Source organism: Hyaena hyaena, unplaced genomic scaffold, assembly GCF_003009895.1.
Source record: "Hyaena hyaena isolate Hyena2069 unplaced genomic scaffold, ASM300989v1 scaffold_301, whole genome shotgun sequence".
In the NCBI taxonomy this organism is placed as follows: domain Eukaryota; kingdom Metazoa; phylum Chordata; class Mammalia; order Carnivora; family Hyaenidae; genus Hyaena; species Hyaena hyaena.
In genome coordinates, this window is record NW_024080932.1 from 1,545,429 (window position 1) to 1,560,987 (window position 15,559).

General features: G+C 41.6%; 1 protein-coding gene across 3 annotated transcripts in view; it reads right to left on the reverse strand.

Moving 5' to 3' along the window:
- CDH11 (cadherin 11) overlaps nt 1–15,559 on the reverse strand; it is a 154,965-nt gene that overhangs the window by 50,331 nt on the left and 89,075 nt on the right. Inside the window, exon 3 of one of the 3 annotated variants that reach the window (XM_039247653.1) lies at nt 1,528–1,648. The exons of 1 other annotated variant lie outside the window; for it this stretch is intronic. The gene's annotated coding sequence lies outside the window, so the exon portion shown is untranslated. One more of the 3 variants, XM_039247654.1, reaches the window with a different exon arrangement.

Here is a 15,559-nt window from a genome sequence, read left to right on the forward strand (position 1 = left end):
GTTCCGGTGTCAGTTTTACCACGGACTAGCTACAGGTTTGGGGTAAACCCCAGCTCTTTAAGCTCAGCTTGCTCATTTATGAAATGGGGATGCTAACTGTACTCACTGCAAGGCTGACACAGGGATTACGTGATTAATGCCTCCAAATCTCTGAGCACAATGTCTGGTACACAGCAAGCACTCCATATTTATCTGTTATTATTATTATTAATCAGAGTTGTGCTAGGGTATGTTTTCATAATCAGGAAACTTAGGACATTATGGATTGGATTATGGGAGTCCAGGAGAGGAACAGCTCATCCATGGGGATTGAGGGTGGAGATGGCAGAGAGTGAGGGCAGTTATGGGAGACTCTTGGAGTACAGGCTGGCTGTGCTCCACCCCCGATAAGAAGGGAGTGGATTGGTTGGTCATTCAGGAGGAACAGCATGACTCAAAGCCTGGGGCTCTGCATAAGCACAGCATATCCCAACGCTGATTGGCTTGACTGTTCCGTATAAGGAAGGAGAAAGGCAAAGATGGACCCTGCCAGAGAAAGGAGGTTTGGGCAGATCCTCAAAAACTACTCATGGTCACTAAAACACTTGGCAATGAAATAATCAATCAAGTTCTCATTGGTGGATCAATCAATGCTATAGAGTCAATTTAATGAACAAGATTTGCTCTTATTTGATCAAAGGTCTACCCAAGAAGCTGAAGATCCTTCCTTAACCTGGCAGTCTTAAAAAAGATACTTTGCAAGCTTTTTCCAAACAAGAGATGCAAAATACAAAAGCACCCCCACTGACTACTCCAAAGGTCTTGTTCCTGTCACTCAGCAATGGCTCAGCTACTCGTTAGTAGAAAGATGAGCCTTCCACACCCCTTGTGGGTTTCTGACCTACAGTTGCTCAGGTCCTTAATTTGTGCCTTGGGTTCCTGGACTTCTTCACTAGACTTAGTCTTGCTGGTGCTGGAAATGTAATTATCCCCTTTGGAACTCCCCATGCTTGTTCTCCTTCTTAGCGCCCTGCATTTTCTTCTGGACAATTATCTCCTTCCCTTGGTGTGCCACCAAAACTCCAGCAGAAACCCCAGCTCCCAGAACCAGGCAATCCCCATTACCACACTCACCACCGAAAGAGGTGAATCACAGAAGATTGTTGGGGATTCAGGGTAACACATTGATACTGAGGATGATACTTCATTTTAGCACTAGTGGGTCTAAATGAAACTGGTGAGCTTGTTGAGCATTGTCAAAAAATAATTTAATTTTTAGCTATCCAGTATGAAGGTAGTGGTAGTGGGGGGGTGGTGCGGGGAAGAGAACAGAAAGGAAGCATCCTGAATCTTGGCATAGTGGAATGTACCTAGATTTGGAGATCAGATAGACCTGGGTTGGAATATCACTTCTATATCTTATAATAGAGATGACCTTGAACATTTCAGTCAGCCACTCTGAGGCTCTGGACGTGGTCTCATCTCGACAATGAGGATGAGAAGAATTCCTGCACACATATGGGGCTGCATACAGAGTGGGGCACACACCAGGTCACTTCCTTTCATCCTAGAGTGCCGCAATCCAGGCCTTCAGGTCTCATTCAGTAGAAGGAGGTGCTCTTGCTTTACATATTGAGATGCCCAGAAAAGGATGGTGAGGTGCTTTTCTCTAAGAGAGGGATTGAGGAATAAGAGTTACATGGGGATACCATAGCCATCTGGTCTTAGTAGTCTAGAAAATAAAGAAATTGGTGGAATTCTAATTTGTTAGAGCAGAACATCGTTCCTTCTGATGGTCTTTGACTTTAACAACCCAAGCTTCTCTGCCTCCTTTGTAATATGGGAAAATATATCTAGGTTTTCAGGTGTCTATCACTGTCCCCAGTATACAGTATGATGTATTCTATTAGTCTGTTTTCAAGGAATACAGAGTCAAATACTTGTTGTAGACAGACATTTCAGAGTATGTGAAAGGCTGTGTGGAAGAGAGACAAAGATTGAAAAGGCAGTGTCATCATTTAACAGCTTCATCCTCAGACTCGGGCATATTAATAATACATCAAATGCAGTTTCTTGCAATCCAAACTGACTCTGTGGAAAGAGCACAGTTAGGGATCCAGAAGCAGTTAGATCACAAAATGAGTCAATGTGAAGCAACAGAAAGATCCCTGGGTTTAAGTCAGGAAGCCAGATATATGGTTGAGAATCTGCCAGTAGCTTGTCATGGGACCTCATCATTCCCGCATTAGTAGATTCTCTCTAAAATGAAGCTGTTGGGTGATGTTTTCTACAAATGGCTTTCAGTTTCATATTCATGTTTGGAGCTCCAGTGAGAGATTGTTGGGGATTTCTTCTGATTCACACACTGTCTCCTTACTAAACTGGATGCATCTTCATGGTTGGGATTATACCTTATACATAATTACAGGTCTAGTGTCTGCACTTTGACAACAAGCCATCAATAAAAGTTGAACGTATGGTTTGAGCCACATACTTCAAGTGTAAACTTAATACTGCCATCATAGAATCTTAAGAAGAAGCAACAGAAAAGACCATATGGTGTGAGAAGATCCCAGTCCATTTTACACCATGCCAAGTATTAAGTGTTCATTCACATGGTGATAAATTATTCTTGCATATAAACTGTGAAGTATATTTGAAAGAAAGGGTTTAATTAAAGTTCATATTTCTGCACCTCTTTCTTCTGGCTGCCATTTTGCTGTAAAGCACAATTATTTCTGACACCAGAAGTGTTAAAACTAGATGACAACTCTTTTCCCTTGATAAAAAATTCTAGCATGGTACTAATGAATTTAAGAGTTTCCACATAATCAATAAACAACAAACCCACTATTGAAAAGATGAAGTTTTTTATTTTCTTCTCTTGGAAAGAATAGCAAAAACAACTTGTTTTTAAAAGTAACTCATTGAGGGGGCGCCTGGGTGGCTTAGTCGGTTAAGCGTCCGACTTTCGCTTAGGTCATGATCTTGCGGTTCGTGGGTTCGAGCCCCGCGTCGGGCTCTGTACTGACAGCTTAGAGCCGGGAGCCTGTTTTGGATTCTGTGTCTCCCTCTCTGCCCCTTTTTCACTTGTGCTCTGTCTTTCTTTGTCTCTCAAAAATAACTAAACGTTAAAAAATATAGTAAAAGAAAATGAAAGTAACTCATCGAGGGGCACCTGGGTGGCTCAGTCAGTTGAGTGTCCAACTACAGTTTAGGTCAGGATCTCCTGTTTCCTGGGTTCTAGCCCTGCATTAGGATCTCTCTGCTGTCAGCGCAGAGCCCGCTTGGGACCCTCTGTCTCCCTCTCCCTCTTTCTCTGCCTCTCTCCCACATGTGTGCTCTCTCTCTCTCTCCCTCTCAAAAATAAATAAATATTTTTAAATTAAAATAAATGGGGCACCTGGATGGCTTAGTCGGTTAAGCGTCGACTTTCGCTTAGGTCATGATCTCACGGTTCGTGGGTTCAAGCCCCACATCGGGCTCTGTGCTGACTGCCAGCTCAGAGCCTAGAGCCTATTTCAGAGTCTGTGTCTCCCTCTCTCTCTGACCCACCCCTGTTCACGCTGTCTCTCTCTCTCTCCCTCTCTCTCTGTCTCCTAGAAATAAATTTAAAAAAAATTAAAAAAATAAAATAAATAAAAGTAATCCATTAAACCCATTATTTCAAAGTGCTTATATAACTAAATGTAATATGTAAAGTTATTTTAATTATTAGCCTCAGGCACGTATAAGATGAATTTTAAGACGTAATATAGAAAATGTATTAATTTTCAGAATGAAAATTCACTTACTAAAAGCTTTTTCTAGCTATTGTTCTAAAAACTTTACAAATAGGAATTCAGCCATTTATTTCTATAACAAACTTATGAATAGGTACTATGAATATTCTTGTTATAAAGGATGAGGAAGCTTGGGCCTGGATAAATGAAGCGACTTGTGTGAGGCTATGCTTCTGGGAGAGAGCAGAGCTGGGATGTGAACACATGCCATCTGGCTCTGGAGTCTGTGTTTGTAACTAGTGAACAATACCAACTCCCATCATTTGTTCATGTCTGAATCCATAAAGAAATGATATGGCAACTGTGGTATGGATACTGTAAGCTAGATACACCAACATTAAAACTTCGTATATACTAATAATATGACTCTGATTAAAATAGTAATAAAAGTTAGTATTTGTACATGGTTATTATCTGCCTAACACTCTTCTAAGTGCTTTCCATGAGTTGAGTCATCAAATTTTCATAATAACCCCAGAAAATAGTGTTATCGCCCTTCCCATTTTATAGGTAAGCAGTCTGAGATATAGCAAAGAGTAATTTGCCCATGGTTACAGAACCAGCAAGTAGAAGAGCTGAGACATGAACCCTGGATATTTGGCTCCAAGATCTGCATCCTTATCGCCTACAGTCCTGTGCCCCATATCACCCTTCAAAGAAGAGAAGGCTGCAGACCAAACACAGACACATATCCTGATACACACATACTAGTCTTACAATGATAATAATTTAAGTTTTGGTGGCACTAGGGGTGTCTAAAATAGTAAAACCAAACCAGAAGAGGAAGATAGAGCATTTTATAGCAGTGACAAAAGTGAAGATGAACAGGAAGTAATTACATCAGTCCATCAACAGCACAGTACAACTAGGTCCTTAAACAACACATTACTCAAAAGTTAATCCTTGCTTTTTATTTTTAAATGCTTTTTCAGAATTTCTAAATGCATACTTTTAAAAAGTGTGTTCAAGGAGATTCATTTTTTTTTCTTTAAAGAAATGCTTCTAAAATCTAGAGATCTGATTGATGTATTCAATGGTAGAGAGTTTGCAGGAATCACACATGAAAATTAATAGGAGGCTGCCCTCCTAAGAAGACCTTGGCATTGGTAATAATTAGGGAAATATATCAGTGTTCTAATTGGTTTTAATAAAAACCCCCAAGGCGATTCTCCAACAATCCTTCCATTAAAGGACTTTTTAGCAGTGTACCAGGATGTCTAAGCATTGGGGTTTCATTAAAACATATAGGAGGACTTTATGGTGGGAGCATATTGCTTAGAAGGAAAAATAAATGTTGTTGAAAGTCACAGGAGTAATAACATGACAGGAAAATGGATTTGCAAAACCACCAGCTCTAAGTGGAAGGCTCGCCCCTCTATTTTGAGAGCAGATAGCCCGTCATAAGCTATTGCGCCTTGAGCATAAAACCCTCTTGCTGTGCCTGCTTTTGTCTCCGTAAAAGAAAATGACATATACGGGTGTTTAAGTATATTTGGACTCCTGCTGGAAATTGTTATCGGGTAGAGAAAGAAAGACAGAAGTGCTTAGCAGAAAGCAAGCAGCTTTGGTTTTTCAGCTTTCTCCTCCCCACAGAGCTGGAAGGATCAGACAGGCTGACCTGTTCTTTTCATTTTCAGGGAGCTAATTTACAGTTAAAGGCAGGTTATCATTACATTAAGAATATTATCGAGGCCCACGCCAGAACTCAAAACTCCATTCTGCATGTGCAGTGTCCCCTTGCAGGGGAGCTCCGGGGCTCTGCTCTCCACTTCAACAAACACAGCTTTGTAACCAATCGGATTCTATTATGCAAATTAATTCAAGCATATTTTATTCCCCGTTCAGATCTCATCACTCAGCACTGAGCTGGTCTCTAGTTTCAAATCAAATCACAGGAATTATGCCATGTCTGTGGAAATCACAGAGAATGGGGAGAGGAAGTATAAGAACTACTGAATCATATTTCTTCTTCCCTGATTTCTCACTTGGAGCAAAGCATGAGCTTGGGATAATAATCGCTTCTGCTCAGGTGCAAAACACACAGCAAAGACTGCAAAAGGGCCATTGTTGCTCCATGATCTAATACCAAATTCAAATGTCAAAGTATGCAGCAAATAGGGCCCCTTATCGATGACCGTACATTATCTAGGGGCGAGTGGGCATTTTAAAACTACTGCAATGTTAAGCCCGATTCTCTTCTTCTAAGAAATAGAGAACCATGGGGTGCCTGGGTGGCTTAGTCGGTTAAGCGTCCGACTTTCCGACTTTCGCTTAGGTCATGATCTCGCGGTTTGTGGGTTCGAGCCCCGCGTCGGGCTCTGTGCTGACTGCCAGCTCAGAGCCTGGAGCCTGTTTCAGTCTGTGACTCCCTCTCTCTCTGACCCTCCCCTGCTCACGCTGTCTCTCTCTCCTAGAAATAAATAAAACATTTAAAAAAAAGAAAAAAGAAAAAAAGAAATAGAGAACCACATGATTGTTAGCTCTGAAAGTGAAAAGATCACTCACTGCCTGGTGTTGGGCAGACCTGGGTCCAAATCCTGGTTCCATCAGTTACAGGCTAAATAAAATTGGACAATGATAGCAGGGATCATCCTTGACCAGGTGCTTGATTTTTCTATTGCTGGGCAAGATACTCAAGGCTTGGTACATAGCCATTTAATTGTATATTTACCACAACTTGTATGTAAATATCACCCAAATCTTATCGAAAAGGAAAGTGAGGCTCAGAGTGGTTGAGTAAATCACCTAAAGTCACACCCTCAATCACTAGCAAGGCTGCAGTTCAAATTCAAGTTTATGTGAGAGCAAAATCCATGCTTTGACTTTACCTGACTCCCAAACTCTGGGAGTCCATGTTCCTCATCTTAGTGTAACAAGATTGCATGATGCATCTTGAAGGACCATCTCAGCTCCAAACTCGCATTTGATATTGAAAATAATCAGTTACATATGAATTTCATTTATTTTTAAAATATGTACAATCAGCTTTTATATTTTCAGGATCTAATGGCCACAAAAAATCATCAGAACCCAATTTAAGTTCCCAGACCTTAAACACGTAGAATCATTCAGTGATTATTATCTCTTCAAATAAATAAGTAAACTTCCATTAATAAGATGATTAAATATAATGTGTGCAATAAAGAACTTATTACTTGTGCTCTACTCAATCCTTAAGACAGTCTTTTTCTACTGTAATATTTTTTTAAAATGTTAATCATTAAGATGAATAAAATATATCAACACATACAGGAAGTCATGGCAGCTGTGTCATCTCAGACTGAATAAACACTGTATATGAATGTGTGGAAACAGAAAGATCTTCTTTTCTTTTTTTTTTTTTTTTTTTGCATGAGCTAAAATACCTGAGGGAAAATTAGGGCAAAAATGGCAATGATAAACAGATGTTCAACATAATGTAGCTTCATTTGTGGTATCAAAGGCCTGTATGTAAATTTCCCTTTTGCCTCATAACAGTAAATATCTATAAAACTTGCTTTATTTATCAATTTCTTCATTCAGCAATAACATGTCACAGCGCCAGGCCTGGGATGGACACCAGGGATCCATAAGCTGCTGTGTGTCTCTGATCTGTAGACTCTATCTGAACAATGGTGAGACAGTTGTCTAAGGAGATGGATAATGGTCTAATGGGATCTGTGCAAACAAGACACTTCCACAAGCACCAAGGAATTGGGAAGCACATCTCTGCTGATATCCTTCTGTCTTCTAGTACTTATCCCACTCCATATCATTCTGGTCTGTTCGTACCGTATCATTCGAGTCTTCTAGTGCTTATCCACTCTAGCTTCTTCCAAGTAAACACCTATCTCCACAGCCTCTAACATCTGAAGCTTCCATGCCCATCTCAAGTCATGGCTGACTGAAATGCTTCCAGTTTGATGCTGAGGGGGATGAAGTAGCCATCATCTAGGGCCAGAGTTTTGGTGAAATCAAAGTTATGAGCAAGCCAGTTAGTAACCAAATAGAAACAAGCATGGTCTCTGGTCCCCAAGCCATGTACTTGGCATAAGGCATGGCCCCATTCTCTGAAAATCTTGGCAATTAAGGACTGGTCTCCAACTGCTGTCTCCATGGACCTCACCCTAATGATCTTCTGTTCAAGAGTTTCCATACATCAAATGACAATAGGCCTCCTATAGTGTGCTAAATTGAATCCTTTCTTTTATCCTCAGAGAGCAAACCTAATAAACTATAATAATCAAGAAGAAAGAGTTAGATGGTTCTTCGGATAAAGGGTGAAGTACTGTAGCTGTGGAGATCATTTGTTCATACATAGAAATGCCTTCTTCATTACTGACTCTCCAAGAAACAGTGGGGCCATAGGGAGACCCTGACAACAAAAGTCAAGACACTTGTGTTCTAGCAAAGGTTCTGCCACTGAAAAATTGTGCAAACTTACAAAAAAAATTCTTCTTCATCTGAGACTGACTTTCTCCTTCCCATAAAACAGGAGGCTGGCAATAGCCTATAAAGGTCTTCCATGCCTACCAGAGCCTGTTGAGTCTGTGCAGTGCTAAGACACAGCAACCTTCCCTGGATGGAGGTTTCGCCTCATTTAGAAAGTCTGGGTCCTGGCTGGCAGGACTGCTGCATGCATATCTACAGGGGGGTACACTTACATCAGATATAATAGCAGTGGCATTCTCTGGGACTAGGCAGTGCAGACCCCTGTTAACGTGACAGGCTTTGAGTTCCAATATTAGGAATCAAAACTTCACCTGATGGGCAATGGGAATCCATTAAAAACTCTGGTCCAGAGATTGATGGAATCTGAGCTCTCAGAGGTATATGGGAGGAAATGACATGAGAACCGGGAGTTCTGTCACAATTGTTAAGAGCAAGGGCTCAGGAGTCAAATGAGGTTGGAGGGCTAGAGCTCAAGAGCTACTGCCTGTTCACTAAGTATAGGACTCAGCCTCCATGGGTCACCATGCTGCCATTTTGAAAATGTGAAAACGTAAGGACTGGGTCTCAGAGGAAGGGTTAAAATGAAAGGAGGGAATCCTGGCCCACTGCAGGTGAGCAAAACGATAAATTAGGAGTTTTGTTCCTTCAATAAGAAGGAACTTTAAGACCTGGATACACTGATATGACATACAATATACCTACAACATGCAAGAAGGTACAAGCCCTACAGAAGTCTTTAAGAGGCTGTCCATTAAGAGGAGATAAGCAAAATAATACTTATAACAGGAATTATTAAATATAATGATACAAATAAATGAGAGAAATGAGATAAAGTAGACCAATGTTGTCCAATAGAAATACAATATGAATCACATGTATAATATTCAATGTTCCAGATGCTACATTTTTTAATGTTTATTTATTTTGAGAGATTGAGAGAGAGGCAGTACAAGCAAGGGAGAAGCAGAAAGAGAGGGAGAGAGAGAATACCAAGCAGGCTCTACACTATCAGCAGAGAGTCCAACCTTAGGCTTTAAGATCATGACCTTTGCCAAAGTCAAGAGTTGGATGTTTAACCAACTGAGTCATCCAGGTGCCCCTAGATGCTACATTTTAAAAGGTAAAAAAAAAATGGGCACATTAATTTTAACAATATATTTTACTTGATCCAGTATGCACCCAATGGTACCATTTCAATCCATAATAAATATATGATTTATTGAGATATTTTGTACACACCACTCCCATTTTTGTGTGTTTGTTTTGTTTGTTTTTGGTCCCAAGTCTTTAAAACCCAGTGTGTATTTTAAAATTACAGCACATCTCTTCGGGCTAGCCACATTTCAAGAGCTCAATAGCCTTGTGTGGCTAGTGGCTACCACTGAGGACAGCACATTAGAGGATTCTAGCCTATCTGGAGAAGGACATGTGGTCAACAGAGACTTCTTGGATTCATCGCAGGGGTTCAAATGAGAGGTAACAGGGTTCCAGACTGGAAAAATAAGCCTTGGTTAGAGGAAAGGGGGCTCTTATAGAAACTATGCTGATATGGAGGCCCTTGGGAACTGGGAAAACTGAGAAGGACAGAGGCTGAGGCTGCAGTCTGAAGATAGCACTGCTGCTCCTGCCTTCAGTACAGGAGGGGCTAGTTTGGGGATAAAGTGCATGCATGTGTTTAAATGTATTAAGCTTGTGAAACCAAAGGACTGATGCTTATATGGGAAGTTTCAGAGTAGAATGAGGTTTCTGAGTCCTTCCAAGAGTACGTATCATAATGTTACCATTTCTGTTTCCAGTCTGGGCATTCTGCTGTATTATTCAAAGTTAGAATCTCAAAACTGGATGAAACCTCCCTTAGACCTTCCACTCCTAGTCTTCCTTTGGTGGAAGGGAGATAATACAGAAATGCCAGGCAACTTGTGCAAAATAACAAAAAACCAAAGCGAACCAAACCTAAAGTCCTCACTCTGTAGAGGAAAATGGAAAGGGAAAGCATAGAGTGGAAGATAATTTATTCAGCGTCTACCCTGCCCTTCTGCCTCCCCCAAACCCAGCTTAAAAGCAGCCCTCCCTTGCAAACTACTACTATGGAACAAACAGTCTACATTCTAAAAGGGTAAAGACATTCATAAATAAGGACCCAGGAGCTCTCTTCAAGGACCATCAGTGGAGAACAGGAAGAGGGAAAACAATGCATATTATCACTGGAATCTGTAGGGGAACACTTTCCACAAAGACTGTTGTTGTTGTTGTTGTTTTGGTTGTTGTTTTTTTTAAGTATAATATAAACAGTAAGGGGAAGAATTATCCCAAGGTGGTCTTAATAACTGACAAGAGCTTGATGTGGGGTTTTTCTTGGAAATAATGACTAAAACAAGGGGAGAGAGTGCCTCAAATCACCACTGCAGAGAGTCTTCAGAATCTGGCAGCATCCAGCCTGTGACCCCAATCCACTGTGGCCTGCACACTTGGATCCAGCGTAATCAGCCTCCAAACATAAATGCAGAATGCAGAAAGTCAAGCTGCTTCCAATTATCAGAAGCTTGATTCTTACCAGAGTGCGGGTGGGCTGTTTTGGAGGTCTCTCTCTAATGTACCTCCCCAAACCATGCTATCACGCTAAAGGTACACTAAACTCTGCCACATTTTTTAATGGCTTTTCTTTTCTTTTTTTGTATCTCTACAAATACCACAGAAAGTTTTCTCCCCCTTTATTTTTAGAAAGCAGACACCAACAATAGCCTCATAATGATCTCATTGTAGTTTCAAATAATCCAATCTTTGAAACCCAATTCTTTCTTTTCAGATGTATTAATGTCATTTATCAAAAGTAATGGGATTTTTAAAAAAGTTAAGCATAAAAGAAGAGTAATGGGATACAGCAAACCAGTCAAGTGCCTTGTACATGTGCAGAGCATTTTCTGAAGCATATGCCTAACACTTTCAGACAGGCAGGACTTTCAAAGGCAACGTTAAGTGTCTTTTGTGGGTCTCAGATAATATGGTTCACTTAATTAGATTTTCCATAATCCCAGGTTAATCCTATTGTGAATTACAGACGTGAGTTTTGACTTGCCTGGCAGAAACATCTATTGCTACAAATGCATTTCTGGAAAAAAAGCGTACCTTATTCATAATTCATTACCAGAATCATTACCATAGAGACTGCTTCTTCTAACTCCCTCAGGTAGGAGTGACCATTTCTACTCCTTTGGACTACATTGTCCTTTCAGACAATAAGGGTGCTTCTGATAGTTTTTATCTGTGATTATGTCTTCCTCTTCCCCAAGATATACAGAGTTCTCTAAGATTTGGGGACACTGAATTCCTTGCAACTGAGTAGTGATGTGTACAGCTGACATGGCCTCTGTCCTTTAGGGAACTTAATGTTTAGATCAGTGTCCCTAGAACTTGATTGCACATTAGAATTAACTGGAGAGTCTTAAAAATCCCATTGGCCAGGCTTTACTCAACACCAATCAAAATCCTTGAAAATCAGGAATTGTATTTTTGAGGCTCCCCAGGTGGTTCTGGTGTCATTTGAGGTGAGAAGCTATGGTCTACAGCTCCCCTATCCAATATGGTGGCAACCTAAACACATGTGGCTTTTTAAGCTTACATCAATTTAAATTAGATAGAATTAAAAATTCACTTCCTCAATGTCCTAGTGCCATTTCAAGGGCTCAGTGGTCAGTGGTCATTTTTATCACTGAAAAAAGTTCTATTAATGAGTGTTGGCCTTATGCTCTAAAACATCTTCATCTGAATCATAAAGGGTCTGTTGAATGAAGTTACATACAAAGAACAATGTACTAGGAAGATACTCAAAGGTCTGCCACACATTCGTTGTGCAATGTCCAGTGGTGTAGACCTCTGTTTTCTTATCTGTGAAATGAAAGGCTAGAAGGGATGGATGGCTCTCTAGAGGTGACCAGCGGAATGCCCTGAGAAATGAAGAGGAAAGGGGCTGCGTATGGGTGGGGACAGCCCATTGAATCACAGCAAACAGAAGTAAAGCCAGATTTAGCAAAAAGGTCTTCAAAAAAGCAGTTTGGCTGCATTTAAAAAAATAAAGGAAGAAAAGAAATCACTTCTGAGACCTTGACACCTAGCAGACTCCCAGTCTCAGCCGTCTGCGGCTGAGTCCGTTCCTGCTTCAGCGCTTGTGATCTCCTGGGTTAGGGAGGAGGCCCCAGCTCTGAGAATGAACAACCGATAGCTCCCTGAGTATGTTTTCTCTTATGACAAAGAAAGGACAAATGATGTCTAGCCTCCCTGGCCCCCAAGTTAATTTGAAGCTGGAATGAGATAACAGATAAGGGAGGCTCTTTGGAAAAGCATCATGTCCACACCCTAGGTGAGAATGGGGATGATGGGACGCTGGCAAGAGTGGTAACTTCCATTCCTTTGGGCCCTCTTAAACGTTTTGGCTTCTTCTTGTCTTTGTAGGCTTGTAGATAAACAAATGCCAAGGACCTGTTACCATTACAGGAAGGAGATATGGCTGCAGTCTTCTCTGATAGAGATATAAAATCTGTCAGATACTGCATATGGATTCCTTTCATGTACCTGGGCACCCTTTCTGTTTGCTACTGGACTCAAAAGGACCTGGTAAGGCTGACTTGTGGGGATGCTGACCCCTTGGGTATAGCTCCTCTGCTGGGGATGGTGTGTGTGGTGGCAAGAAGTGGGATGGCTGATTTCTACAAGAAAAGCTATGAAAATATATTAGAGCCCCAGACTCAATAGGGATACAGGACAGACAGCCTGCTGCAGAGACCGTGTGTGGGTCTTTCAATTACCCTTGGTAGGGGATGGAAATGGACCAGTTGTGTGGAGTCTGGACAAAGCTTCAGGTACTTGACACATGAGATATGATGAACTTTCCCAGATGGAGAGGTTCTAGGCCAGATAGCCCTCTGCAGAGACCATGGGTCTTTTAATTATTCTTAATAGGGAATGGAAATTAACCAATCGTGAGGAGTCTGGACAAAGCTTCAGATACTTGACATATGAGATGTGATGGGCTTTCCCAGATAGAGAAGTTCCAGGAGACCATCCTAGTAAAGTCCTCATTCACCATTCAGCCTCTGTTTGACTGGGGGGCGGGGGAGGGGGGGCATACCTGAGCACCTATCATGTGGTAGGCACTGTGCTAAGAGCTATATATATATAAATATAATTAATGTTTGTTTATTTTTGAGAGAGAGCAAGCAAGGGAGGGCAAAGAAAGAAGGAGACACAGAACCTGAAGTAGGCTCCAGGCTCTAGGCTGTCAGCACAGAACCTGACATGGTGCTTGAACCCACAAGAGATCATGACCCAAGCTGAAGTTATATGCTTAACTGACTGAGCCACCCAGCTGCCCTGCTTTACATACATTCTTGATCACCTCATTCTCTCCAGCATTCTCAGGAGTTCTGTGTTATGGCATTCATTGTCCAGATAAGGAAACAAGGGCTTGGGACACTTCACTTTCAGGGGAATGATTTTAGTAGATATGACTAATTGGCACCAAAAATAGGATTTGACCATTTGAAAGCTCTTGGCTATTTACCTTTTGTGTTGGACTCCTCTGTAATTCTCCCATGGAGGTCTTAACTTTAATTTCTGGGGACGGTCAGAACTCAGCTGGATTTCATTCCACATGGCAACCATTTAAGAAATATTTGTGGAGACTAGGGTTTCTACAGTAGTTAAATGCTATAAATTTAGTGAAACATGTTCTTTGCCCTCAAGAAACACATACGTTGCTGGGAGTTTTAGAAATTGGGTATTTCACCCAAGGGTCAACCATCACCAGCTCCTTCACTGTTCCTTAGAGGAATCGCCCCAGATGTTCTTCAGCCTGCCCCACTCTTCCCAACAGTCCTTGAATGAATGAAGCATGATTTTTAAACCTCTCCTTCATAACGTTTTCCACATTAGAACAAAATTTTGCTCTACATCCTTCCCTTGGTTCAGCCTCCAAAGGAGGTGCTAATGATGAATAAAAGGCAAGCGGTGCAGGGAGCCGTAGGAGGGCAGCCAGACAATAAATATCTTCTAACAAAGGAGCCAGCTCAACATGAAGTCGCTCTGTGAGATCTCATGAGCTAATCGTTGTTAAAAAGAGTGACTATGTCGCTCAGGGAAGGGAAGAGTTACATGGTGGTAGAGGCAAGTCCCACACATCAATATTTCATCTGAGGGCGTGAAGGTGAGCCCGGAATTATTCTCTGACAGGAAGAGTGGCTGTTATCCAACCACTGCTCACACAGCTGGTCAATTTAATACCCACACTGCAAAGGAGATTCAAGCCTGTTTTCAATCCTGTTTTCAACTGGAAAGGAGGTGACACTAGCTTGCTTTTGTTCATTTGTTTCTTTATTAAATTTCATAAACAAGCAAAATAATATAAAACTTTAATTAGTTTATAGAGCCACCATGTGACAAAGTCCAACTGGATGTTTCTTCATGTCTCCCTAGGAGAAGTGTGTGCAGCCAGGGATAAGTTTTGCCATTGCTCTCAGGTATCTTACATTGATTGCCTAAGTACCTCTTTCCGAAAACATTTTACTGGAAAGGCAAATTTGCAATCCATGGTACCACTGGTAAGCCAGAAAGTGTTCTCTAGAATCACTCACTAAGGGCAAGCCCTTTTATTTATTTCAATGTTTTTTATTTATTTGTGTGTATGTGTGTGTGTGTGTGTGTGTGTGTGTGAGAGAGAGAGAGAGAGAGAGAGAGATTGAGAGAGAGAGCATGAGCAGGGGAGGGTCAGAGAGAGAGGGAGACACAGAATCTGAAACAGGCTCCAGGCACTGAGCTAGCAGTCAGCACAGAGCCTGACGCGGGGCTCGAACCCACAAACCGTGAGATCATGGCCTGAGCCAAAGTCGGATGCAGATGCTAAACCGACTGAGCCACCCAGGTGCCCCTAGATCAAGCCCTTTTAAAGTTCATTTATTTTGAGAGAGAGAGAGAGAGAGAGAGAACACAAGCAGAGGAGGAGCAGACAAAGAAGGAGACAGAGAATTGCAAATAGGCTCCACACTGTCAGCACAGAGCCTGACGTGGGACTCAGTCTCACAACCATAAAGTCATGAACTGAGTTGAAATCAAGAGTCAGATAATGCTTAACCAACTGAGCCACCAGGCACGCCAAGGGAAAGCCCCTTTAGATCACAGCTGCCTCAATCAACCAAGGAGTAGATGAATAAGGAACAACAAAGCCACTGCTCTGTGTCATGAACTACGCCTTCAAGGAATTACTGCCTTCTTGGCAAGACATCCATGATGGAAATGCCCACTCTTGCATCTCAAGGACGTCTGCCCACGAGGCCACAGAAACATAGCTGGGACTCCTGGTTCATAGCCCATTCCTG